At 39.2% G+C, this 26,914-nt stretch overlaps 1 long non-coding RNA gene across 7 annotated transcripts in view; it reads right to left on the bottom strand.

Moving 5' to 3' along the window:
- The window catches only part of LOC103347702 (uncharacterized), a 465,331-nt gene extending 440,024 nt beyond the window's left edge, over positions 1 to 25,307 (bottom strand). For all 7 annotated transcript variants that reach the window (XR_016230483.1, XR_016230485.1, XR_016230488.1 and 4 more), the window contains exon 1: positions 25,161 to 25,307. This is a non-coding gene — a long non-coding RNA (uncharacterized LOC103347702). The remainder of the gene's footprint in view (positions 1 to 25,160) is intronic.
- Positions 25,308 to 26,914: the final 1,607 nt, after the last annotated feature.

Genomic DNA, 26,914 nt, shown 5'->3' with positions numbered 1-26,914 from the left:
TTATGTAGCCAGTTGGCCTGTTTATAGATCTCCCTGATGTTAGTTTTAACCTGCTCTGAGTTGCTGATAAAGGTGCAAGTAGGTAGTCTAAAACAAAATGATTATCTATGACCACTCCTACCAAACAATCTATTGAGCAAGAGATCCCAGATGAAGGCATTTTCTAGTGCTTTGAAAAGTTCACTCTAAAAACTGAATCACAGGGCTGGCCACAATAGCACGTTAGGACAGTGTTAGACTGGAGGTTGAATTAGGGATTAAAGTGTTACCTCATGATATTAAATCCTCCCCAGACGGCAACAGCAGTAACAGCAAGGGTTGCTCCAGCTATGATTAGACCATCAGCCCTCAGGGATTGGCAGTGGCATGTGATATTTTTCTTTTTTTAATTTTATTTGAGGTACACAAATTTCACGCATTTCATATATACAAATTTAGGAACATAGTGATTTCAAGATGACTACACCTCTGGGGGCTAACATCCCCACGGCGCTGTCTCCTATCAACTGAGGATTATTTAGGTGAGAGAAAACAAAGACCTCTCAGGGCTGTTTGGTTCTGCTGTCTCCTGTAGGGGGCACATTTTAATGGCTTTTATGTTGGGTCTGAGGGCTGATTTTCCGAACTGAGAAAGCAACTAGCAGCTTGGGCAGGAAAAAAGAGTCCATTTATTTTTTTTTTTCTTTAGCCATTTGCATCTGCAAAGGCATGCGCAAATCTGCAGGGGAATGGGTCAACTCTGAAACACCATCATATTAACAATGATTGACCACAGTGTACAACACATCAGACTTATATATAAGACCAACATAAATTTGGCATTAATTTATTGTCAAAGGTTTAAACCATTTGGTTAAAAAAAAAACTTCAAAACAAACTTATTCATTAGTCTATGAATTTTCTTTCTTAACCTTTCTCATTGAGAATTCTCAGGCTTAGAGCTATCTCCAAAACTTTTTCTCCCAATGCATTTAACTTCCACAAACTAGTCCCTCAGTTGCTCTATCAAAAAATTTCTATCAAAAAACTCTTTCCCAACCATTCTCATCATGAATTCTCACGCTTATAGTTTTCTCCACAATCTCCCACAGCATTTAATCTCCACAAACCTGCCACAACATACTTTCCCTCAATTCATGAATTTTCTTTTGTTACCTTTCCCATTCTTGTGCTTATAGCTTTCTCCACAACTTTTTTTCTAATCTTCTGGTTCCTTTAATTCATATCCTGGAACAGTCCTCTGACACCACTGAATTAAGAGAAAAAACACCCTTTACAACATTTTAACCCATAGTTACTTTTAAGATATTTCCCCTCCCCTCTCCTCCCCTCCCCTCCCCTCCCCTCTCCTCTCCTGTCCTCTCCTCTCTCCTTCCTCCCTTTTTTATATCCCAGCTATAGCTTAGGGGCTGGGTGAAAAACCTAACTGGGGTTTTTCCTGAGATGCCTTTCAAAGACATACCTAGGGAAGAGGGGAGACCCAGATTTAAGAGAAGGAGAGGAAGGATGGCTTCAGTATCTACAAAGAAATCAACCTCCTTCTGTCGGGGAACGGGACAGCCTGGCCAGCTGTGCCCCTCCCAACATGTACAAGCACAAGAAGTTTAGTGCTGGGCTTTTTCCTCCCTGCCCGTTGCTAATTGCTGTTTTGACTTTAAGCATCCTGTTATTGCATGTTTCCCACATTTACTAAGTTTTGTTTCTTGCTGATTTGGTAACATGTTTTCTGCGAATCACATATAAACAGGTGGACGGTGGGAGGGAGAGATATATAAGAGGGTTGGAGGAGGCGAAGACGGCAGGCAGGCGTTCCCGACATGTAACCCGAGTCTGCTGAAAAAATAACGTGGAAGCTGAAAAGCCGATAAACGGATAAACACGTCTGGTGTCTCCGAGGTCTCGCCGGCATTAACCTATCCTGAAGGTGCATGCCCGCATCCTTCTCTTTAACATTTAGGACCACCTGGGACTCCTTGGTGCTGATAATCTGGGTGGAATGACCCTGCAGGGGAAACCCTGGGCCCTTTAGTTCTCTTGGGTCATCTGAGGAGGGGGACCCAATCCTAGAGGACCTGGTCTCTGGGGACAATCACCATGCCAATGATCCCCATTGTAAATAGGACAGCCGTGGGGGTTTTCTCTGGTGATGGGGATGTGGACATTACCCCATGAAGTGTCCTGCCTGACCACAGTTATAGCATTCTGGAGACCCCTACAGATCCTCAGGATGGTGTGGCTGTAAGGCCCCTATCAGAGCTCTGACTTTTTCTTATCCTATTGTTGTTGCTATTATTACTTCATTTTTAAGGTCCCTCCTGGTCCCAATTCTAAAATACCAAAGTGGCATCCTTCAGGGGGTTTTCTAATGTGCCCTCAGGTCCACTAGCCTGTATTTCAAAATTTGTCCTAATATTTGAGGCTAGCTAAATAATAAGCTTACATTTTGCAATTGCTTTTACTTCCAGTCACGATATAGAAGCATGTATGACCAAAGCCTCTCAAACCCTTAAAAGTGCTGAGTCTGCCTTACAGGGTTGCCAAAGTTCTGGCTTAAATCACAGGGCAAAGAATGCTTGGACATAAAGGATCTCAGACCATTTCCCTGCTGTACGACAAAGATGTCTAAATTAAGGATGGTGTTCTAGTTACTATTTCCCTCTGGGGACCAAGTCTCTCCATCCTCCACCTTATATCCTGGCCATGCTGTAGTGCAAAACATGACCAGGAATTTTTTCTTCAAGGTTGGAGGAGCAAAACAATCCCAGTGCCCAACACTGTACTCCAAAGGGGTGTATGTTGAAGATGGCCTATTGCCCATCTGGAATGAGAAGATGAGAAATGAAGGTGCACCCAAGTCTCTGCCTCTGCCCCAGTGAGGCATCCTTCGAGTTCCTGGGCTGTGGGACCATAAAATCACAAAGTCCACAGTAGGGATAGGTTGGAGAACATGATTAGACAGTCTTACCTGCACCTCGAACAATTTCCTTGATATCCTGAGATGTAAACACCCTTCATTTTTTTCCAACTTTTATTTAATAAATGTAAATTTCAAAAGTACAACTTTTGGATTATAGCAGATTTTCCCCCCATAACCTCCCTCCCACTTGCAAACATCCCAACTCCCACTCCCTCTCCCATCCCATTCTTCATCAAGATTCATTTTCAATTATAGTGATATACAGAAGATCAACTTAGTATATACTAAGAAAAGATTACAACAGACAGCACCGACAGATACACAAAGTATAGAGTACTGTTTGAGTAGTAGTTTTACCATTAAATCACATAGTACAACACATTAAGGACAGAGATCCTATATGGGGAGTAAGTATACAGACTCCTGTTGTTGATTTAACAACTGACACTCTTATTTATAAAGTCAGTAATCACCCAAGGCTCTTGTCATGAGCTGCTAATGCTATGAAAACCTCTTGAATTCGCCAACTCTGATCTTATTTAGACAAGGCCATAGTCAAAGTGGAAGTTCTCTCCTCCCGTCAGAGAAAGGTACCTCTTTCTTTGATGGCCCCTTCTTTCCACTGGGATCTCACTCGCAGAGATCTTTCATGTAGGTCATTTTTTGCCAGAGTGTCTTGGCTTTCCATGCCTAAAATATTCTCATGGGCTCTTCAGCCAGATCCGAATGCCTTAAGGGCTGATATGTAGGCCAGAGTGCTGTTTAGGACATCTGCCATTCTATGAGTCTGCTGTGTATCCTACTTCCCATGTTGGAACTTTCTCTCATTTTTAACGCTATCAGTTACTACTAGCAAACATTGGTCTTGCTTATGTGATCTCTTTGACAATCCTATCCTTATGATCAATTATGAACTTAAACTGATCACTTGGACTAGTAAGATGGCACTGGAACATGCCACCTAGATGGGATTGAATTGGAATCCCCTGGCACATTTCTAGCTCTACCATTAAGGGTAAGACCAAATGAGCATGTGCCGAACTGTACATCTCCTCCCTCTCTTATTCCCACCCTTATATTTAACAGGGATCAATTTTCAGTTATATTTAAACACCTAAGAATAATTTTGTGTTAATTAAATAGTTCAACCAATGGTATTAAGTAAAACAAAAAAATACTAAAAGGAATAAAATAGTAAGTTGTTCCTCAACAGTCAGGACATGAGCTGATCAAGTCATTGTTTCTCATAGTGTCCATTTCACTTCAACAGGTTTCCTTTTAGGTGCTCAGTTAGTTGTCACAGATAAGGGAGAACATATGATATTTGTCCCTTTAGGACTGGCTTATTCACTCAGCATGATGTTTTCCCAATTTCTCCTATTTGTTGCAAATGACTGGATTTCAACGGTTTTTTTTTTACTGCTGTATAGTATTCTATAGAGTACATATCCCATAATTTCTTTATCCAGTCTTCTGTTGATGGGCATTTAGGTTGATTCCATGTTTAACTATTGTGAATTGAGCTGCAATAAACATTGAAGTGCAGACAGCTTTTGTGTTTGCCAATTTAATTACCTTTTGTAAATTCCAAGGAATAGGATGGCTGGGTCATGTGGTAGGATTATATTCAGGTTTCTGAGGAATCTCCAAACTGTCTTCCATAGTGGCTTTACCAGTTTGCATTCCCAGCAACAGTGGATTAATGAGCCTTTTTCCTCCACATCCTCACCAGTATCTGTTGTTAGTTGATTTCTGTATGTAAGCCATTCTACCCGGGGTGAGGTGAAACTCATTGTGGTTTTGATTTGCATTTCCCTGATGGCTACTGATTCTGAACATTTTTCATGTGTCTGTTGGCCATATGGATTTCCTCTTTGGAAAAAATGTCTATTTAGTTCCTTGACCCATCTGTTAAGTGGGTGGCTTATTTTGTTGTTGTGGAGATTCTTGATCTCTTTGAAGATTCTGGTTATTAAACTTTTTTCAGTTGCATAATTTGCAAATAATTTCTCCCATTCTGTCGGTTACCTCTTCACTTTCCTGACTGTTTCTTTTGCAGTAACAGAAACTTCTCAATTGGATATAAACCCAATTGTTAATTTTGGCTTTGACTGCTTGTGCCTCTGGAGTCTTTTCCAAAAAGTCTTTTCCTGTACCTATATTTTGCAGTGTTTCTCCAATGTTCTCTAATAGTTTGATGGTATCAGGTCGTACCTTTAATCCAAGTTGAGTGGATTTTTGTGTAAGGTATAACGCAGAGGTCTTGCTTCATGCTTCTGCATGTGGAAATCCAGTTTTACCAGCAGCATTTGTTGAATAGGCTGACCTTGCTCCAGGAACTGGTTTTAGATCCTTGATCAAATATAAATTGGCTGTAGATGTTTGGATTGATTTCTGGTGTTCCTATTCTGTTACATTGGTCTATCCATCTGTTTCTGTACTAGTACCACGCTGTTTTGATTATAACTCCCTGTAGTATGTGTTGAAATCTGGTATTTTGTGGCCAGCGCCACAGCTCAATAAGCTAATCCTCCACCTTCAGCACCAGCACACCGGGTTCTAGTCCCGGTTGGGGCGCAGGATTCTGTCCCAGTTGCTCCTCTTCCAGTCCAGCTCTCTGCTGTGACCCGGGAGTGCAGTGGAGGATGGCCCAGGTGCTTGGGCCCTGCACCCACGAGGGAGACCAGAAGAAACACCTGGCTCCTGGCTATGGATCAGCGTGGTGCACCGGCCGCAGCACGCCGGCAGCAGCAGCCATTGGGGGGTGAACCAATGGAAAAAGGAAGACATTTCTCTTTGTCTCTCTCTCTCTCTCACTGTCCACTCTGCCTGTCAAAAAAAAATTTTTTTTAAATTAAGAAATCTGGTATTGTGATGCCTCCAGCTTTGTTTTTGTTATACAAGATTACTTTACCTCTTCAAGGTCTCCTGTGCCTCCATATGAATTTCAGCATCATTTTTCTAGATCTGAGAAGAATGTCTTTGGTATTTCGATTGGTATCACATTGAATCTATAAATTGCTTTTGGGAGAGTGGACATTTTGATGAGATTGATTCTTCCAATCCATGAGCATGGAAGATTTTTCCATTTTTTGGTATCCTCTTCTATTTCTTTCTTTAAGATTTTGTAATTATCATCGTAGAGATCTTTGACAACCTTTGTTAAGTTTATTCCAAAGTATTTGTTTTTGTAGCTATTGTGAATGGGATTTACCTTAGAAGTTCTTTCTCAGCCATGGCATTGCCTGTGTACAACGGCTGTTGATTTTTGTGCATTGATTTTATCTGTTATTTTATCAGTTGGAGAAAAGTTGCCTCAGTGAGCCATCTGTAACAGAGGAGCCATAAGGAGAACCTTACAGAAATGAATACAAAAATAAGAGATCCCTGGATGAATGCTACCTGATGGCTGAAACTAAAGAGTGTGGGCAAGCATAACCCACCACAACTCAAGGGATTCAGGCGACAGATGTCAAAGGAGACAACTGGAAGGGCCAGTCACCTCAGCTTACACAGAGGGCACCTATGAGTGAGATGCCAAAGCAGAGCCTGCTTAATAGTGGAGGAAACCTGGCTCAAGAATATCTGAAGGAGGAAGAGCAGGAAGGTTGCAAGGCAAAGGGAGTAGCCAGAAGTCATGGTTGGACAAGAAGTAGAAAAAAGGCAAAAAAGTAGATCTCCATTCAATATCCTCATAGGCAGATGGAGTCCAGATCCATTGAAAACCATTTGGATAATGCTGGAGTATTGCTCCAGCCAGAAAACTTCAGTTTCTCTAAGACTTTATCCTAGTCTCATGCATTGAATAAATCTCCATGAGAGGAAACTGAGGTAGAACAAAACCAACATTCCCAGTGCTGATCAATGAAGGGGTACTGATCAAGCCTGTCCCAGCAAAGCCTGTACCCTGAGTCTTTAAGACTAGCAGTCTCACTAACAACATTTTAAACTGGCTTGACAGGGTCCCACCGTTTTTATTGACAAGAGGTGATGGGGGAGAAAAAGGATCTCCAGAAGAAAAAAAATAAATAAAAGAAACAGAAGCATTCCATTTTTACTCATCCGTCTGACAATCCCAGATAAGCCCCCAAAAATTGTGTGGGAATCTATAGTTCTAGCTGTTGAGGTTCATGTCCTGTGACCAAGAAGAATGAGGAAAATGGACAATGGAGAATGAGCAGGAATGAAATTTATTAACTAAAAAGAGAAAGCAAAATCAAAAGAAAAAGCTCCCACCAAGACCTGGAGGAGTACCTGAACAGGAATCCTTTAGGGGAAGTTGCCTAGGGGTTTATATCCTTTGGGCTAGGGGAAGTTTGCACAGTTTCATAAACATGTAAGTCAGTCACTGATGACCTCATTGCTGGAAAGTCAGTATCTGGAGCTGGACAGGTCCAGTTGCAATTATGTCCTATTTTGTTTTCAGTTTCTCTATCGGGTTTTTGAGTAGTGAGGCACTTTCTTCCAAGCATGTCCTTCTGCACATCAAACTTGTATATCCCTCTACATACCAGGCTTGAGGTACCTTGGACCCTTTGTCTCTAGCTATATACATAAGGTTATCTCTTAGCTGTCTCCTCCTATCTCTGTTAATCCCCCATCAAAATACCTGGCTTTGAATATCCCAGCTCCAGCGCCTGACCTCAGCTTCCTTCCAGTGCAAGCCCTGGGAAGGAACAATGGTAATTAAAGTAATTGGGCTCAGGTCACACAGGGGACCTGGATAGAGTTCCTAACCCCTGCCTCCAGTCCAGCTAGGCATTGGCTTGGTGTTGGCTGATACTGTCACTGGGAGAGTGAATAAGTAGATAGGAATTCTCTATTTATTTTATTTATATTTCTCTCTTTCTCTCTCTCCCTTAAATAAATACATATGGCTAAAATAAAAATGAGTGGTAATACCAAATGATGGTGTGCAGGTAGAGAAACTAGACCACTCATCCTCACAACTCATGGCAGGAACATACAATGGTACAGCTATAGTGCACCATCATATCATATTATTATATTTCTAATTTTCATAAATTCCTACCAGTTTCTGATGACTAAAGATTTCATTTTCTTTCTTATGATGTCATGTCAACATTTAACTTTGCATTATCTTATCCTGCACCTTTTAGGAGCTACAAAATCTTTTTGAATTTTATAATAGATATATCCATCCAACCACACATACACAGATACATATAGATCAAGAAAAACTCTATTTTTAAAACTAAAGTTGTTCAGAGCTGGTGCTGTGGCATAACAGGTAAAGCTACTGCCTGCAGTGCCAGCATCCTATATGGGTGCCAGTTTGAGTCCCGGCTGCTCCACTTCTGATCCAACTCTCTGCTATAACTTGGGAAGCAATGGAAGGTGGCACAGTACTTGGGCCCCTGCATTCATGTGGCAGACCTGGAAGAAGTTCCTGGCTTCTGGCTCCTGATCAGTGCAGCTCTGGCCATTGGGTCCATCTGGGGAGTGAACAAGCCAATGGAAGACCCCTCTCTCACACTTCTTCTGCCTCTCTGCAACTCTGCCTTTCCAATAAATAATAAATCTTAAAAAAACTAAAGTTAGTCATTTTAAAATGTCAATATATTATCTATCTTTGTGTATACAGGTATATACACTGCCCTATACATACACTGATCTTAGCCAAAAGGCCAAGAGGTGATACTGCTTTAAATATATATATACATGCAAATTTGAGCCGGCGCCGTGGCTCAATAGGCTAATCCTCCACCTTGCGGCGCCGGCATACCGGGTTCTAGTCCCGGTTGGGGCACCGGATTCTGTCCCGGTTGCCCCTCTTCCAGGCCAGCTCTCTGCTATGGCCAGGGAGTGCAGTGGAGGATGGCCCAGGTGCTTGGGCCCTGCACCCCATGGGAGACCAGGAAAAGCACCTGGCTCCTGGCTCCTGCCATCGGATCAGCACGGTGCGCCGGCTGCAGCGGCGGCCATTGGAGGGTGATCCAACGGCAAAGGAAGACCTTTCTCTCTGTCTCTCTCTCTCACTGTCCACTCTGCCTGTCAAAAAAAAAAATAAATAAATAAATAAAAATAAATAAAAAAAAAATATATATATACATGCAAATTTAACTTTTAATAGAGTTTTGTTAATAATACATACTTTGCCCATCTTTGATTTGGTCTTTTTTTCTTAATTTAAAATATAAAAATATAGCTTTCCTTGTTTAAAAATCCATGAATGCATTTTATATCAAGACCTTCTGGTAATACAGATATTTTCTACATTTACCATCTTTGACTTAAACAAATGATAACTCAAAACTGTTTTCCTGCTTATTTGTTTCATTCTTCAATATTATCCATGTTGATTTTCCATTAATTAAATTAAACATCGGTCTCTCAAAGTCCGCTGCCCAGCCTGATATCAGATTAATTAAAGTAGTCATTTTCTAATCTTGAAATCTTTTCTAATTTTATGACTTAAAAAGAGACTATGACCTAAGCTAGATGATACTTGAAGATAAAAGCAAAGAAATGAACCCACTACAGAAAGCCTTTTTGCTCCCACATGAAAATTTTGAGTTACATGTACAATTATCTGAAAATCACAAATCGAATGGTAAAATTAGAGTATCATATAAACTTTTGTGTCATGCTTAGTTCTGCTTTTTTATTACTGTACTCTATTGGTAGGATTTAAGACAAAGTTTTATAATATATTTTAAAGCCCAAATTCCCATGACTTTAACACTCCCAAGAAAGCGTGAGGTCCTTTCTTTTTTATTTCTACTGAGGGAGTATAACAGCTGAATTATTCCTAGTAAGTTTGCCTAAAACTATCATCCAATCTGCATCCAATCTGAGTGAATACCTCCTAGATAATCACGGATTCCAAACTTCCAAACCACATCATTGTCAATTAAGTAACCAGCTAACAAACAAAACAACACTAGATCGTTATTTCTTAGCTTTTTAAGGTAAACAAACACCTGTTAGGAGCTGAATCTCTGAAAGAGAAGTAGAAGAAAGGTTTTCTCTTGCACATCATAGCACGTATTACCAACACTCCAAATCCAGGAAGAAAAAGCACAAACTTGAGTTGGCTTTGCATTCTCACTCCATCAGAAAGTGGAAGAAAATCAACACTCTAAAATATGGTACTGGGAGCCGGCTCTTTGGCATAGTGGGTAAAGCTGCCACCTGCAGCACTGGCATCCCATATGGGCACCGGTTTGAGTCCCAGCTGCTCCATTTTCAATCCAGCTCTCTGCTATGGCCTGAGAAAGCAGTAGAAGATGGTTCAACTCCTTGGGCCCCTGCACCCGCATGGGAGACCTGGCAGAAGCTCCTGGTTCCTGGCTTCAGATTGGCGCAGCTCCTGCCATAGTGGCTGATTGGGGAGTAAACCAGCAAATGGAAGACCTCTCTCTCTGCCTCTCCTTCTCTCTGTGTGTAACTCAAATGCAGTATTGGTTAAATAAAGAAAACATCAAACCACCCAAATAATAAAATTTACTCAAAAGGGGAAATGTCTTTTAAATGCAAGATGACAAGCACCAAGCACAAAAGTTTACAGTTAGGAAGTGCTCCATTAATATTTGCTGAATTTAACTGATAGATTAAATTGATCCAGTATAAGAATTGAGGGAAAGGAGAAGATGCACTTGATTTACAATGCTTGCTATTTCTGTAATGAAAATATTTGTATCATGGCCAACTTCAAGTTTCCAGCATAATGCCATCAAAAATGAAGTTGCAAGGAAATATTAACAAATAGCTCTCACTGCCCATATAAGCTACTTCCAGCATTCCACAGAGAATAAGACACAAAAGACACGGAAAACTTCATCTAAGTACCTATTATGTGCCAGGCCTTGATCATAAGTAATGTATGAACAAGGTACATGTTTGATTTACCTACATTTATTCAGAATGTTAAATACAGCATGTACAACATAGTAGATGCTTAAAAAAACCATCAACAGATAGAACTAGTAAATTCATTCTTCTCTTCCAGTGTCCACACTCAGTGTCTGTTCTTACGGTTTCTTCAAAATGTACTCCAGAAGATGGCAGAATAGGGAGGGAGCTTACTGATCTAGTCCAGAAGAAGATAGTTTAATCAAAGTGGAGATAGCATAGTCTCAAGGAAGAGTTAGGGAAAAAATGACAGAGGAAACTCTTCCATAATTAGAGGGACATGGTGGACCTACGTAGAGGGCGTGGGCACCCATGGCTCAGGTCCCCAGCAGCCGAAAGCCTCTGCACCAGTGCTGGAAAATGAGGTGAAATGAGACCACAGTAGCCCAAGACAGTGGTGGAAAAGAGCCAGGAAGAGCCAAGAGGGAATGATGCTTGAAGCCTTGTGGGGGAAAGTATACCAGCCTAACTAGAGGAGAGAAAAAATAAAAGGGACCATATGGACACGATTCATTCTCTCCACTCACCTTACAAAGCCATACTAGCCAATAGAGCAGGCACCATTTTGGATGTATGTAACAGCTGTGCCAGCTCAGAGCTGTGCCTGGCAATCAGCTGAGAAGAGAAACCTGACTCTGGTGAGGAGTAATAACAGGAGACTAAGACCTAGTAACTGTGTGGAGCTTATGAACCAGAACTGTGGGAAAAAAAAAAAAACAAAACTGAGGGTGTGTAGAAGAACTCATGGAGTGACTGAGATTTTGAGTAGTCTTAGGGGAGATGCCACAAGCTCAGGCAGTCCTGGTGAGAGATATTGCAGGGGAATCTGAGATTACACTGAGGACTGCACAGATCCTTTGTGTGGTCTTTGGGACAGAAAAGACGAATATTATACCTACTGGGACTAGCACTCAGGCACTGATCACCATTGAGGAGAAGAGCTCAGCTGATCAGAATTGCTTCCCAACTGAATAAAAAAAGAGACAGAGAGAGAGATTTACCACACCAAACCTGGGTGTGCTACCTTAGGCACGCCTTTAACCCTGCAGAACTGAACAGAACTCCCTGGCCACACCCACCACGAGCCTCTAGAGATTCACCAAAAGCAGACAGTCTACTTATCTATAGAGTCATAGTACAATAAAAAAAAAAAAAGCTGCTGCAGCAGATAAAAAACAAAAAGAAGAAGAAACTAACAAATATCTCCACAATGCCAAACAACAAACACAAAAACTGAGGAAACCAGAACAAGGAAGACAACATGATGCTCCCAAAGAATATGACAATTCAATAAAGATTATGAAGATGATGAGATAGAAGAAATGCAAGAAATGGAACAAAAATATTGTTGGGAATCTACAGAATACTATTAAAAAAAAATCCAACATTCAAGTTCTGGGAGATCCTGAAGGCAGGGAGAGAGAGAACGCATTATAAGGCCTTTTTACTGAGATATTAGTAGAAAACATTCCAGGTTTAGAGAAAGAGAGATCCAAGTACAGGAAGCACAGAACTCCCAATAGAGATGACAAGAAAAGATCCTCACCATGACACATTGTAATCAAACTCGCCATAATGAAAAATAAAGAAAAGATTCTAAAATGTGCAAGAGAGAAATGCCAGATTACTCTCAGTGGATCTCCAACTAGACTCACAGCCTACTTCTCAACAGAAACCCTACAGGCTAGGAGGGATAGCAAGATATAGCCCAAGTCCTACGAGAAAAAAAAAAAAAACTGTCATCCCAGAATGTTATATCCTCCAAAGCTCTCATTTGTGAATGAAGGTGAAATACAGACCTTTCATAGCAAACAGATATTGAAAAATTTTTCACCACTCATCCAGCCCTGCAAAAGATGTGTTACACACAGAAACACAGTCAACAATACGTAAGCAGGTAAAGGACGAAAATCTCTCAGTAAAAAATCACAGAAAGTTCAAACTATGTATTAGCAATATCTTTGAAAAAATGGCAGGGCAAAGTCACTACTAATCAATAATCACACTGAATGTAAATGGCCTCATCTCCCAGTTAAAAGATGAACTGGCTGAATGGATTAAGAAACAAAACCCATCTATTTGCTGCTTACAAGAAACACATCTCTCTAACAAAGATGCATGCAGACTGAAAGTGAAAGGTTGGAAAAAGATATTCCATGCCAACAGAAACCAAAAAAGAGCTGGTGTAGCCATCTTAATATCATACTAAATAGACTTTAACACAAAAACTGTTAAGAGAGACAAAGAGGGGCATTATATAATAATTAAGGAATCAATACAACAGGAAGATGTAACTATTATAAACGTATATGCACCTAATTACAGGGCACCAGGCTATTTAAAAGATATGTTAAGGGACTTAAAGGGAGACTTAGACTCCAATACAATAGTATTGGGGACTTCAATACTCCACTTTCAGAAATGGACAGATCAACCAGACAGAAAATCAACAAGGAAACAGCAGATTAAATCAACACTATAGACCAAATGGATCTAACAGATACCTACAGAACTTTTCATCATACACTTAAAGAAATCACATTCTTCTCAGCAGTGCATGGAAATTTCTCTAGGACTGACCACATACTAGGTCATGAAGCAAGTCTCAGCAAATTCAAAAGAAACAAAATCATACCATGCATCTTCTCAGACCACAATGGAATGAAGCTGCAAATTAGCCACTCAGGAATCCCTAGAGCATATGCAAACACATGGAGACTAAACAACATGCTCCTGAATGAACACTGGGTCACAGAAGAAATCAAAAGAGAAATCAAAAACTTTCTGGAAGCAAATGAAGATAACAGCACAACATATCAAAACATAAGGTGGGCCGGCGCCGTGGCTCAATTGGTTAATCCTCCGCCTTGTGGCACCAGCATCCCTATGAGTGCCGGGTTCTAGTCCCGGTTGCTCCTCTTCCAGTCCAGCTACTTGCTGTGGCCCAGGAGGGCAGTGGAGGATGGCCCAAGTGCTTGGGCCCCTGTAACCACAAGGGAGACCAGGAGGAAGCACCTGGCTCCTGGCTTTCAAATGGAGTGAACCAATGGAAGGAAGACTTTTCTCTCTGTCTCTCTCTCTCTCACTGTCTATAACACTACCTGTGGAAGGAAGGAAGGAAGGAAGGAAGGAGAGAAGGAAGGAAGGAAGGAAGATCCAATCAAAAAAAACTTATGGGATACAGCAAAAGAAGTATTAAGAGGAAAGTTTAGCAATTGGTGCTTACATGAAGAAATTGGAAAGGCACCAAATAAATGAGCTATCAATGCATCTAAATGATCTAGAAAAACTACAGCAAACCAAACACAAAACTAGTAGAAGAGAAATAATTAAAATTAGAGAAGAAATTAACAAAATTGAATCTCAAAAAAAATTACAAAAGATCAGCAAAACGAAGAGCTGGGTTTTTTTTAAAATGAACAAAATGACACACCATTGGCCCAACTAACCAAAAAATGGAGAGAGAAGACCCAAATCAATAAAATTAGAGATGAAAAAGGGAATGTAACAACAGACACAACAGAAATAAAAAGAATCATCAGACTCCCCTATTGGAAAGACCATGAAAGAAAGCTCAGGAAATCAGTGTGTATATTGCATGTGGTATAAAGATAATGGCATCCAAGACACTGAGGTAAAAATCATCTCCCACATGAAGGATCTCGGTAGGTGAGACTCCAGTGGAAAGAGATTGTCATCATAGAAAGAGGTACTTTTCTCTGAAGGGAGGAGAGAGAACTTCTACTTTGCTTATAGCCCTGTCTAAATATTGACAGCTTGTGGACTCAAAAGGCTTCCATAGCTAGGCTGCTCATGTCAAGACTCTCGAGTGATCACTGACATCATACACAGGAGTGTTAATTGTTAAATTAACAAGTGTCACTGTGCTCTAATTTCCCACGAAGGACCTCTGTCCTCAAGGACTTGTATTGTAACTATGTCTATGTGCTCCCCAAATTCTTTGGTACTTTGTTAAAGTTAATTAAGTTTTTTTAAAAAGTGAAATTAGCTTAAAAAAATGTATTCCAGGGTTCACCTAACCTTCAGGCTACCTGCTAAATCCATTATTCTCATATATGCCAAACAATGTTTCCATCTTCTCCTGGTCCTGCTGACTTTTCACTTGTCACTTAATCTAGTGTCTTCCAGATGCCAACCTATCATTCCTCTCCTGGCTAATTTTTCACCTTTCTTTCTCCCTTTTCTAACTGTCTGTGGCTTCCAAGTCTTTTACTCCCATATGGTCTCCAGGCAGCAGTAACCCGGTCATCAATAAAACAAGACTTGGATACTTATGACATCCTTAATATGTCTTTTTTGATTTTTGATTTTTGACCTTGTCTTTGAGAATAACCTTTTGGGACTAGTAAAATTTATCAATTTATTCTTGCTTCTGGTCTATAGCCTTCAGTCACATTCCCCTGGGCTCTTTCTGGCCTTAATCACAGTTTCTTACCGAAAAATCTCTAAGGTTACCTTATTACTTCTAACTCCTCAGGGGAATTTGCTTTTTAATTTGGCATTATGCAGAGTTATTCTTAGAAATTCCTTTTAATTAGTCCTATTTGAATCTGATTTTTTGTGACTGCTCTCTGAGGTATGATACTGATTGACCCTTTTATAAACCAAATTAATATAATGTCCACTGACTTGCTTTTCCTACAGTACTTGATGAGTCATCCTCTTTCAAATCAGGCTTGAATCAAAGCCACATAGCTTCAAATCACAGGTTTTACATCACAATGTTTCCTTTTGCTAGAAAACCCAACCACAATATTCTGTTATTCAAAATACAAACAAGAATCTTATTTTATCCTGGAAACCAAATCTTAGAAGGAAATTATGAAAGAAGGTGCAATTCACTTTAAGTAAACCCAAAGGAGATACATAAACTAAAAACTCAGAAAATGTATAAATGGAATTTCCCTGTTCTGCCTTCCACAGGTGGTTTCCGAACTGCTAGACTTCTTACTGGCAAGGAGCTAGACCCTGGTGTCAGGGCACTTGGTGAAACTAGAAGATAGTCCACATCCAAACTCGGAAGCAGTCAAGTCAAGCAATAGTGATAAAGAATTCAGGCTAAGGCAACTAGACACTTGGGAAATTTGGCCTTCAGAGTCTATCTAACAAGATAACCTCTGGAGCAGCTCAAAAATGAATACAGGTGTCCTAGAAGTCTGAGTATAAGCAGAAGTCAGGAGTACAAATGTGAAATCAAGGAGTGAAGAGAAAACAACTAAGTTCAACCTTAGAAAGTAGAAGCTAAAATTAGAAAATCGAACCAACCAAGGGAAAGTGCATGAGGATTTCCAAAACTGACTCTAACTAAAACTAGCCATACAAAAAGCTGCACTTTGCATAGGTGTTGGGGTACAGTTGGTTAGGAAGCAGTTTGTTAAATTGCTGCTTGTAATGCCAGTATCCCAAGTTGAAGCATAGGTTCAAAGCCCAGCTTCTGATCCAGCTTCTTCTTAATGCAACTGAAAAGAAAAAAAAGGAGGCTTGCCCATCCATGTGTTAGACCAGTAGGGTGCTCCTGGCTCCTGGCTTCAGACTGTCCTAGCTCTGACTGTTGTAGCCATTTGGAGAGTAAACTAGTTGATGGAAGAAGTGTCTCACCCTCTACATTGCTGATTTTTTTTTTCAAATAAACAAGTAAATCATTTTTTAAAAAGTTTTACATATTTAATATATACAACTTAATAGTTTGGAAATAAATATACACCCATCAGACCATCACCACAATCAATGCCATAAACATACCATCACCTCCAAGAATTGCTCCCTGCCATCTTCATTTATTATTAGTGTTAACTAGAAATTAAATCTTCATATGATCTAGTAATTCCACTATGTCCATAATTATATCAAACAGATATCTGCACTACCATCTTTATTGCAAGCCCCTATACATAACTGCCAAAATGTGGAACCAATCAAGATGTCCATTAGTAGATGAAGAGATGAAATATGCACACAGTGGAGTATTATTCAACCATAAAAAATGAAGTCTCATCAATTGCAGCAAAATGGATTGAACTAGAAAATCTTTACATTAAGTAAAATCAACTAGACTCAAAATGACAAATACTGGATGTTTTTCCCCACATGTGGAAGCTAAAAAAAAAAAAAAAAAGTCAAACTGAACATGTAGCAATTACTATATGTTGGAAGGGTTATGGGGGACAGTAAGGGGTCAGATACTGAGTATCAAATCACAATTAGAAGGAATATGTTCCTAGTATTATATAGCACAGTGGGGTAACCACAATTTGAATAATCTATTACAAATTTCTGAAGCAATACAAAAGGAGGAGCTCCAAGTCTCAAATCATAAAGAACAAAAATTACCTAATTTGGTCAGTACACATTATACACATGTATTGGTATAGTAATGCTATATTTAAAAAAAAAAAAAAAAAAAAAAGTGGGGCCGGCACTGTGGTGTAAAGTGTAAAGTCCCCACCTGCAGTGCCGACATCCTATATGGGCATCGGTTCGAGTCCAGACTGCTCTACTTCCAAACCAGCTCCCTGTTATGTCCTGGGAAAGCAGTAAAAGATGCCCCAAATCCTTGGGCCCCTGTACCCACATGGGAGACCTGGAAGAAGCTCCTGGCTCCTGGCTTCAGATCAGTTCAGCTCTGGCCTTTACAGCCAATTGGGGAGTGAACCAGTGGATGGAAACCTCTCTCTCTCTCTCTCTGCCTCTCCTTTTTTCTCTGTGTAACTCTTTCAAGTAAATAAATAAATCTTCAAAAATAAAAGTAATGCTATAAAATGAGGTTTACTGTAGCCCACAAATTTGTACAATTATTTATAAACAAAAAATTTATCATTGTTTTACATTATGGCAAATAAACATATTTTAAAATTTATTAAAACAACATAATATCTGCCCTCTTAGGAAATTTTAAATTACACTGGTAGGAGGCTTCTTCAGTTATTCTTGAAACTGGGTTAAAAGCTATTCCCTTAAAGTCATTATAGAAACATGAAATTCTTGAGTCCAAATATATCAATCGTTTCCAACTTTTGAAGTTAGGGTTTATTATATATTCATATTTGTGTTTTCTGCTTAACATTTATGAATAGGTTCATCATTTCTGTGTGGTGTGGGCTTACATGAAGTGGCCAAGATCTGATGGAACCTGGCACTCAAAAAATTTTAAAAACAGAAATTAGTAGAAAATAATGTTACACCGCTTAATTTGTATAAAGGCTCATAAATATGAGAGGGAGATATTTTAAATTCAATAATTGTAAAGCTGTGATATTTTCTGGTGAATAGCATCTTATAGTGAATTTATAATCAAATCCCAAAGTGAAGAGTACACAAGTTTTTAAAAAAAACATATCTTGAGACAATAACTAAACTAAAGGCAAGTTTGGTCAAATATCTAAAATGTACCATAGAGATGAGCCAGCAAAGTGAAGGGATCCTGACAAAAGGCCCTCATTTTATAGCATTCCTAAATAATAATTTATATCCCCCACTGATGAGGTCACAAAGGTCTTCATTACATCAGCATACTTTTCTTTCATAAGCTGACTATAAATATAAGACTTTTAAGATTCCAGTTAAAATGTTATGAATTCTGGATTTTAGCTGTCTGTAAGTAACATAGTTAGCAGAGGGTCAGGATTTTATAAGTATATAATACCAATAAATTAAAACTTAGAGTAGAAATTACCAGTCTTTTGAGTTATGGAAATTATAAAGCAAAACTTTTCCACTCTGGAGATGGCATTGCCAGCATGTATTTTTAATCACACAAATGTCACATTTCAGCATTTCACACAAATCTGTAAAACCACCCTCTTTTCTCACACAAGGGCAGAATCCATCTGTCTTGCCTGTCGTGGGAATATCCCTGCAAGGTCTACTGAAGTTAGGTAGTGGTAAACAGTGTCAGGAAAACTGGTCCTCCAACTCCTATCTTTAACAAAACATCAAGAGAAGTGGCAGCAGGATCACATGTCAAGATATTTCCATGTTTTATCAAGCCTTCCAAAGCAGGCAATTAATTGGTATGTCCCCATTCACCCCGTGAAAATGGCTGCTTCAAGAAATTTCTACCAGATGATCGGACTACCTTTGAGAAACTGAAGAAGCACAAAATAAATCACCTGAACTCAAGAGAAGCCACAATTTCCATGACTATCCCTGGCTCAAAGAGGAGCATTTGACCCCATAGGAAGGAACATGAAAGTATTAGTAATGGTTTTTCTCTGTCTATACTGATTATTGTATATAGGGGATGATATAAATATACATATTTGTCATTGTCATGTAAATCACATGATTTCAACTGTAAACTTCTGTCCAATGGTGTAGCTCTACAAACCATTCACTGATTTTTGTGTAATTTAACAATAGATATGAAATAAAGTTTAAAAAAAAAAGTATTAGTAATGGAATACTGTGTTTACCTTCAAATACTTGGTCTCCTTTTTTCCTGACAGCCACTTGCTTAATAGCACCATTTATCCAACAAATACTAATGCTAACAGTGGCAGGGCTACAGAATGTTTTCAAATCCCAGTATCTAAGTATGTTTCTTGGGCATAAACATGGGTGTCTGCTAGTTCTACTTATTCCTAACTCCACCTCTGATTAAGAGGATCTCCATTCTTGAAATAACTTCCATCTAGCTCTGTGATACTAGAAACCAACTCAGGAATTCTTCTTGATTTCAGTTTAACTTCTATGAGACATTTTTAAGCAATAAGCAATTCACATACTCGGAGGAGATTTTGTGTTACCACTAAGTGAAAAAAGTTAATGAGCTTCCAATGCTAAAAGTAATTTGGAGTCATTAGGTATCCAAAAAGGGCATGGTCTAGTTATTCCAACCTGAATTTCTTTGTATCTCATTGACCCTCCTTCTAGTAAGCATTGCCTTACTATCCATAAAACATACATAATAAGCAAGTTCCCACAAGTCAGCTTCATGTAACCTAATGTTAGGTAGGACATGAGAAGCAAAAAGTGACTCTTAACTCCATGGAGCAAGAATCCACTGAGTACTTAAATTTTCCCTAAACTATGCTGAGAATTCTGAGGCATGTAAAGCTCTAAGAAAGGTTCTTTGACCTAAAATTGCTTATAATCTTGCTACAGTAACACATAAATCAACTGGAAACAACACAAAGAGGTACAATATGATTAATATAACAAGAAATCTACTGCACACATCCACACTTTACAATTCTGGAATGTGAAAAAATTTCAAGACTGTGAATTGTATCTTCCTTTTCTTCTTCCAAAAATGGCCCTATGTTTTCACAGTAAACTGAATCACCAAACTCTTAAAGAAAAATGCTTAAAATTCCAGAGATTTTTCCCTTACAACTATGGACAGTTGGCATTTGTCTTCATAAATGGAGGCTAGAAGGTGGAAACTAGAAATAGGGTATCGTGGAATTCAAGTGAACGAACTTTGAAGAGTATGAAGAGCTATACAACTGTAAGAAGCTGTTAGATGACTGACTGAGAGCAGGAAAAAAGAACATCAGAAGTCTCATTTTCCTGTTCAGAAAACAATCACGGGTTACCTACCTAAGTCTGTAATGGAAAATTGGCCCATGGAGTTGTAAGATTAGTTATAGGCTTTGATATATAAATAAAACTCATCTTGCCTATTAATCACTCTATATGAACTGTATCTAGCATAAGCATCACCAATACCAACTGCTTAAGCAAAAAAATCAAATATAATTATTTAAACTGCAACAGTGTTCCTCAATTTAATTATAATGGATGGATGATCCTAATGTACATGAACATACAAATTAGCAAATTATTAGATACATAACTGAACTGTAAAAAGTAATATTTAAAGGTATGGTCTCATTAATAGAAAACCTATAGAAAATTATAGAATTATAGAAAATTAATTATATAAATTATATATAAATATTATAAATATATAAATTATATATAAATATATAACATATTAATTATATAAAATTATATAATTATAGAAAGTTAATAGAAAACATATAGAACCCTCACCATGAGCCATATCAGTGGTATAACTGTCACCATTACTAATGTCAATGGAGGGGAATTCATCAAACGATCACTGTGCTGCAAAAAATCACCCAGAAGCAAAATCTGGTTAACTGAAATACTATAGTTAGGCTAACCTATACAGATAACTTCAGATCAATGGGGTAAGCTAATAAGCATTCCATTCTAGTTCCATAACCTAGTTCAATAACAGATAGAATAAAGGCAGTAAAAGTGAGGACTACTAATATGGAATAACAGGTTTCAAAAACTTGACTCTTTTGTATTCACCCAGAGCCTAGTATCCATCCACACACATTACTAGAAATGTGATGTCCACACACACCACAATGGATACACTTTCCAAACTGTCAACAACCATCAGGAATTGAACTCTCACTGTAAATCAGCTCAGTTTTTAAATACAAAGCCTAAGGTCACAGTAATACCATAATATAAACGGAATGGCCATGGCTTCCTTATAGATAAGGAAGTTGGGACTCAGATGAGTATAATGAATGGTCTATGGACACACAGCTAGTAAATGACCAAGGCAGGCCTGGGATATGGGTCTAGAATACAGAGATTTTGAATTCCACCTATGATGACAAGCTGTTTGCCAGGTAACTGCATAGAAAGGGGTGCAGAAATAGTGTTTTGCTCTACCTGGGCATTTGCCTTAGAGTACAAGCTCCTAGAGGGCAGGGAAGCATCTATTCCCACCTCATTCTCCTTGTCCAGTACTGACCTGTGTAAGCAGGTGCTATGGAATATGATTTTGGCCATAACAACGAAGAAGCAAGGTTACAGATGATGGGAGGCTAACTCCTTGCTTCTGAATTAACAAAAGGTCTTAGAAATGATAGGCACATAAGAGAAATATATATTCTCTAAGCCTCAGTAACCACATACAACTTGTGATGCACACTGCCAGCCCTGCTCTGTGAATGGACAATCACCAAAAGGAGGCACTAAATCATTGCCAGAGACCAGAGAGCACAATTTTCCCTGTATTGGAGGAGGAAGAGGAGCAAATTTCAGAGTTCACCTTCTTCTAAGCCCAGTGCACCTTCCTTTAGACTCCCCCAAGCTGGAATTTTATGTGCAGCAAAAAAAAAAAAAAAAAAAAAAAAGGTAAAAAAAAGTGCTGAACAGCTATTGCTGTCATTGCCTTTCCCACAGTCATTTTGCTATAGCTGTTGGCAGAGCAGACCGTGTAGGCTGACGAGATCTGAGGAAGGATGAGGGATGAGATGTCACGACAGGAACGCACTGCCTGTGTAAGGTGGCTTTGACATGCGCTGTAGACAGCACACAGCAGCTCTTGGGAGACAAGAGCAAGCCCAACTGTGGCTACAGACAAAGTAGAAGAGGAGCGTATGAAAAGATCAGCATATTCAGCCTGCCAATTATCTCCCTCCCTCTCCACCCTCACCATAACACACAAGTCCCTAAATACTAACATGCTGGAAACTGCAGCAATGGGCATGTTCTCAGGTCAAAGTGCAAGAGTACTGTCCAAATGTGGGCCTGCGAGTGAAGGCAGACCACGCTTCCCGACTCCAAGGACAGAACAAAGTCGGAGGCCAGCCGCGATGTAGCAGGGTCTAATCCTTAACAAACGGCCTTGGCATTTTTGGATTTCCAGTTGAGCCACAGCATAGCCTGGGACTAATCACAGTGTGAACACACACACACATTTAACAGAGATAACGAGGCCTAGTTTATAGTTTACACACACACACACACACACACACACACTCAAAAGAGATAACGAGGCCTGGTTTATAGTTTAAGTGGAATTCTCTTATTCCTCTGACTTGAATCTCTGTACCAAGTACCCAAACCTCACTACCATTCCCTTTCATGAAAATAAGTCAAATGAGACCATGAATATGTTTTATATCAGAGCAATATGTACCAAGGAGAAACACATGTTGAACAAGTGTGAACTCTCATTCTGTTTCATGAGACAACTTGGGTTTGTTTCTGGTTTTTTGATTACGAAGAGTGAGTCCCTTAGCCCATCCTTGAAAAAATATAACCAGCATACTCCTCCTATCATCTCAGGGGGTTATATTTGAAACACCTTCCCCACTGCTTTTCCAGAGATGGAAACTAAGAGTTCTTTCAAATTGGTTTCTCCTAACTTTGAGGAAAAGAGAAATAATTACCACACTATTAAAGGATGAACCCCAGGCCAATGTCTATGCAATCTTTAATGGGACTCTGAGGGGTATAGTGGGCAAAAAAAGGAATAATAATTTCAGGGCCGGTGTTGTGCTGTGGCCTAGTAGGTTAAGCCACTGCCTGCAGTGCCAGCATCCCAATTTGGGTGCTGATTTAAGTACTGGTTGCTCACTCACTTCTGATTCAGCTCCCTGCTAATGCACATGGGAAGGTGGCAGAAGATGAGCTGAGCCCTTGGACCCCTGCTACCCATGTGGGATACCCTGAAGAAACTTCTAGCTCCTGGCTTCAATCTGGCCCAGCCCTGGCCATGGACATTGGGTGAGTGAACCAGCAGATGGAAGATCTCTCTCTCTCCCTGTCTCATCCTCACTTTGTAATTCTGCCCTTCAAAGAAATAAAAATAAATCTTTAAAAAATAATAATATTTTAAGTCAGTGGTTAAGAGCAGATGCAATTCAGGAAAATAAATGAAGAATACAAACTAAAGTTCTCAGATTTCTAGTATCACTGGAACATGATTCAAAATGTTCTGTAACCCCAGAGAATTGCAGGTATTGGTTCAGGGTGCCAATGGCAAAACAAGATGCCCGGGGCAGACTTGGGAGCTGGCCAGCTGCTCCAAGTTGTTGGGTCTTTATGCAAACAGACATCTCACCCATATGAGTCATGGGGTGGCTGGAACACTCTAACAGCAGATTGGAACAAGGCTTCAGAGCATTGTGCTGTTTGGGGAAGATCAGATTCACTGGGGTTCTCTAGAGGAAGCCTCCTTGAGAAATCAGCATCTGAGGGAGATAAGAAGCCCTGTGTGGGTAGGCACACAAAGTGGAGACTGAGACCCAAGGGAAATGATCCCCATGGAACTCATCATTGTGCCCCAGTAGAGTTGACCTCAGGTTTACTTATTTCTATTTCCAACTCAACTGAAATAAGGAGTGAATCATGTTCCACCGCAGTGGGCTTTGTTTACGTGGAAAAAGATATATTCATATTTTGGCAGAAGTAGCCTTAGTATCTATTCCAGGTATTATCAAACTTTAAAATTCATTAGAATCACCCTGAGTGGTTGTTAAAACACAAATTACTGGGCCCTTCAATAAGTCTGGGATGAGGCCCAAGGATTTGCATTTGTAACAAGCTTTCAGGTGATGCTGATGCTGTTGGTTCAAGAAGTACACCTTCAGAAAAGCGGATCTGGTCCAGTCCTAAATTTTTAAAAAGAGTCAATTAAATTTGTAAACATTTATTAAGCCTTCTATGAGTAAAATTTTGGGCTGAACATTAGAAGCAGAAAGACTGTTCCCAACTGATTAAAGATTTACATGTCTTAAAAGATTTATGGAAGTAGGCATTTAATCTAACAGTTTAGATGTCTGCATTCCACATCTGAAAACCTGGCTTCAATTTCCAGCTTGTTTCTGACTGCAGCTTCCTGCCAGTGCAGATTCTGGGAGGCAGCAGGGACGGTGCAAGAAGCTGAGTCCCTGCTACCCAAATGGTAGACCCGAGTAGCATTCTTGGATCCTGGTTCAGCCAGCGGGGCTCTAGCAACTGAAAGCATTTGGGGAATTAACCAGTGAATAGAAGCTCTCATCCTCTATCAGTCTATATTTCTCTGCCTCTGAAATAAATACTTGTTTCTAATTTTGTGAAAGTCCTGATATGTATTTCTAGGACAGGGAAGAGCTTTTTGAAAATGATGCCAAAAGTAGTAAGAATAATCTAAAATCATAAAAGGAAATAATAAAGTTTTTACATAAAATTAATTAAATATTTATGCAGCAGAAAGTAAAATTAATGAGAAAATAAAAAGCTGAAAAAGCATTTGCTACCTATATAATGGATAAAATGCAAAGAATAAGAGAAAGACACTGTCAGATAAATCTTAACAAAGACATAAGCAATTTACAAAAATACAAATTGTAAGTTTATACATAAAATTTTTTGCTTACACACAGAGCGTGAAGAAAATTAAGTGTTTTTCCAATAACGAATTTGACAAATAAAAACAGGAATAACAGTGTTGGCATGGCTGACTTTCATGTTCTATTGGAGTGTTTGTATCTTATTCTTGTATTAGTTAAGGTTACACTGGCTACTATTAAAACAAATCTAAAGCTGAACAATGACTTGAATATAAATTCAGATAGCTCTTGCCTACCTTCAGACCAAGGAAGTACTTCTCAGAGCGAAGCAATGATTAAAAGAGCCAGGCTCTTTCTGCTTTTCCTTCCCTCTGCTGCCTCCTCCATCTTCAGGTTTTTACTCAGAATTTCACCATCAAGCCAAAAGAGGAAATCACATGGAAAATAGCATTCAGGTGTTTGTGAAGCAGGCTTAGAATGGCCTGCATTGTTTCCACACACTTTCCATTGACTGAAAATCATGAAGACGGCATATGAATTATATTTAAATAAAGTTATTATCTTTAAAAATGCAGAGAGAGAATTTAGATATAATGTTACAAAAGCAAAGAAGGCCATTTGAGAAGAGAGAGTAGATTAACTGTACCATATAGTAAAAAGATCAAGGAAGGTGAGGTCTAAGAAAGAATAGAGCTAAGATATTATTGTGAGCCCTAAAAATGTTTTAATAGACTGATGAGCATCTGACATGGAAATTCATTAAGAAACAGTGAGCTTAAAGTTGCAAGGAATAACCAGCAATACCCAAAAGTTAATTCTACTGAGTTTTACAATTAAAGTGTAGAGATATAACACTACAATATTCTGTAATAAGTGAAGCAAATGAGTGATTATTTTTATAAAAGATCTGATAATGTATATGACAGAGCACTTGACTATGCAGCTCTGTCTCACTGGAGGCTGAGCTATGAGGTTCTGTACCAAAGTAAAGAATCATATTTCTTCCTCCAAAATCTTGGAGAATTAGAAAATTTTGGTAAAAATGTGAAGAATCTTAATACACAGATAGCTTATCAGCTGATTATAATCATTTCAGTAATATAACATTTAACAGTATCTGCTAAAGGAAAGGAAGTAAAATGTGGTAAGATAGTGAAGGAAATGAGGCAAATTTGAAAAACCGTAACTAGAAACACAATCAAAAAGGAAAAAAGTCTGACCATCATTCTTTGAAATGTTTCTGACAATAGCTGCTTGTAATTCAACACAGGTCATCAACCATGTCACTCAGAGGATATAACAGATGTAGCAGTTTACATAAACTCAAATTTTGTTCTCATCTGTTCACATTTCTGTGTATTTTATTCAGAAGAACATCACACAGTCCAATAATCTCTTGGAAAGCACTTATTGATCCTGGAGAAATTTCAATACAAAATATAAGACCTATTAACTTTGTAGCATATATTAAACATTTACTGTCCAACTACCTGACTGGTCCAAACAGTAGAGAACATAGACTAGAGAGAAAGAGCTAGAAGCAGATGACTAGTGCCAGGGGAAATCCTAACCAATAGGGCAATGAGATTACTGCACATTGGAGATCCCTCAGCCTCTTGAGAGCAGCTGAGCTTCAAATTCCGGCTGGACAGAAGGTGTGGCTGATGGGAGGAGGGAGGTGTACAAAAGCCTATCCTATCCCAGGGTGGCCTTAGCTTGAGGTAGCTTGAACACTATCTCTGCTTGGCTGCTTATCAGCCCCGGGAGGAACCCAGGGATCAACTGTTCTGGAACCACAGTACTAAAACTAAAAATCAGCCTCCTACTGCTGAAAGTGAGGCTGGCAGCATGAAAAATGGAGCATCCAGAACAGCATGAAAAATGGAGCACATTTTTTTTTTTTTACCAATATGAACAGTAAAATATTTCAGCCTGGTTGAGACTCCAGTCACAGCATGGAAGCAGAATCCTTCCTCAGCCAAGATCATGATAACACATAAGGTTCTGCAATGATTGCTAGGGAAACATGTTCAGTTTGAAATGGACCTGC

The sequence above is a fragment of the Oryctolagus cuniculus genome, chromosome 2 (assembly GCF_051225735.1).
Source record: "Oryctolagus cuniculus isolate XC-2025 breed Fujian yellow rabbit chromosome 2, ASM5122573v1, whole genome shotgun sequence".
Classification (NCBI taxonomy): domain Eukaryota; kingdom Metazoa; phylum Chordata; class Mammalia; order Lagomorpha; family Leporidae; genus Oryctolagus; species Oryctolagus cuniculus.
The sequence above is the reverse complement of the archived record's forward strand: the minus strand, read 5'-3'. Positions and strand labels throughout refer to the sequence as shown.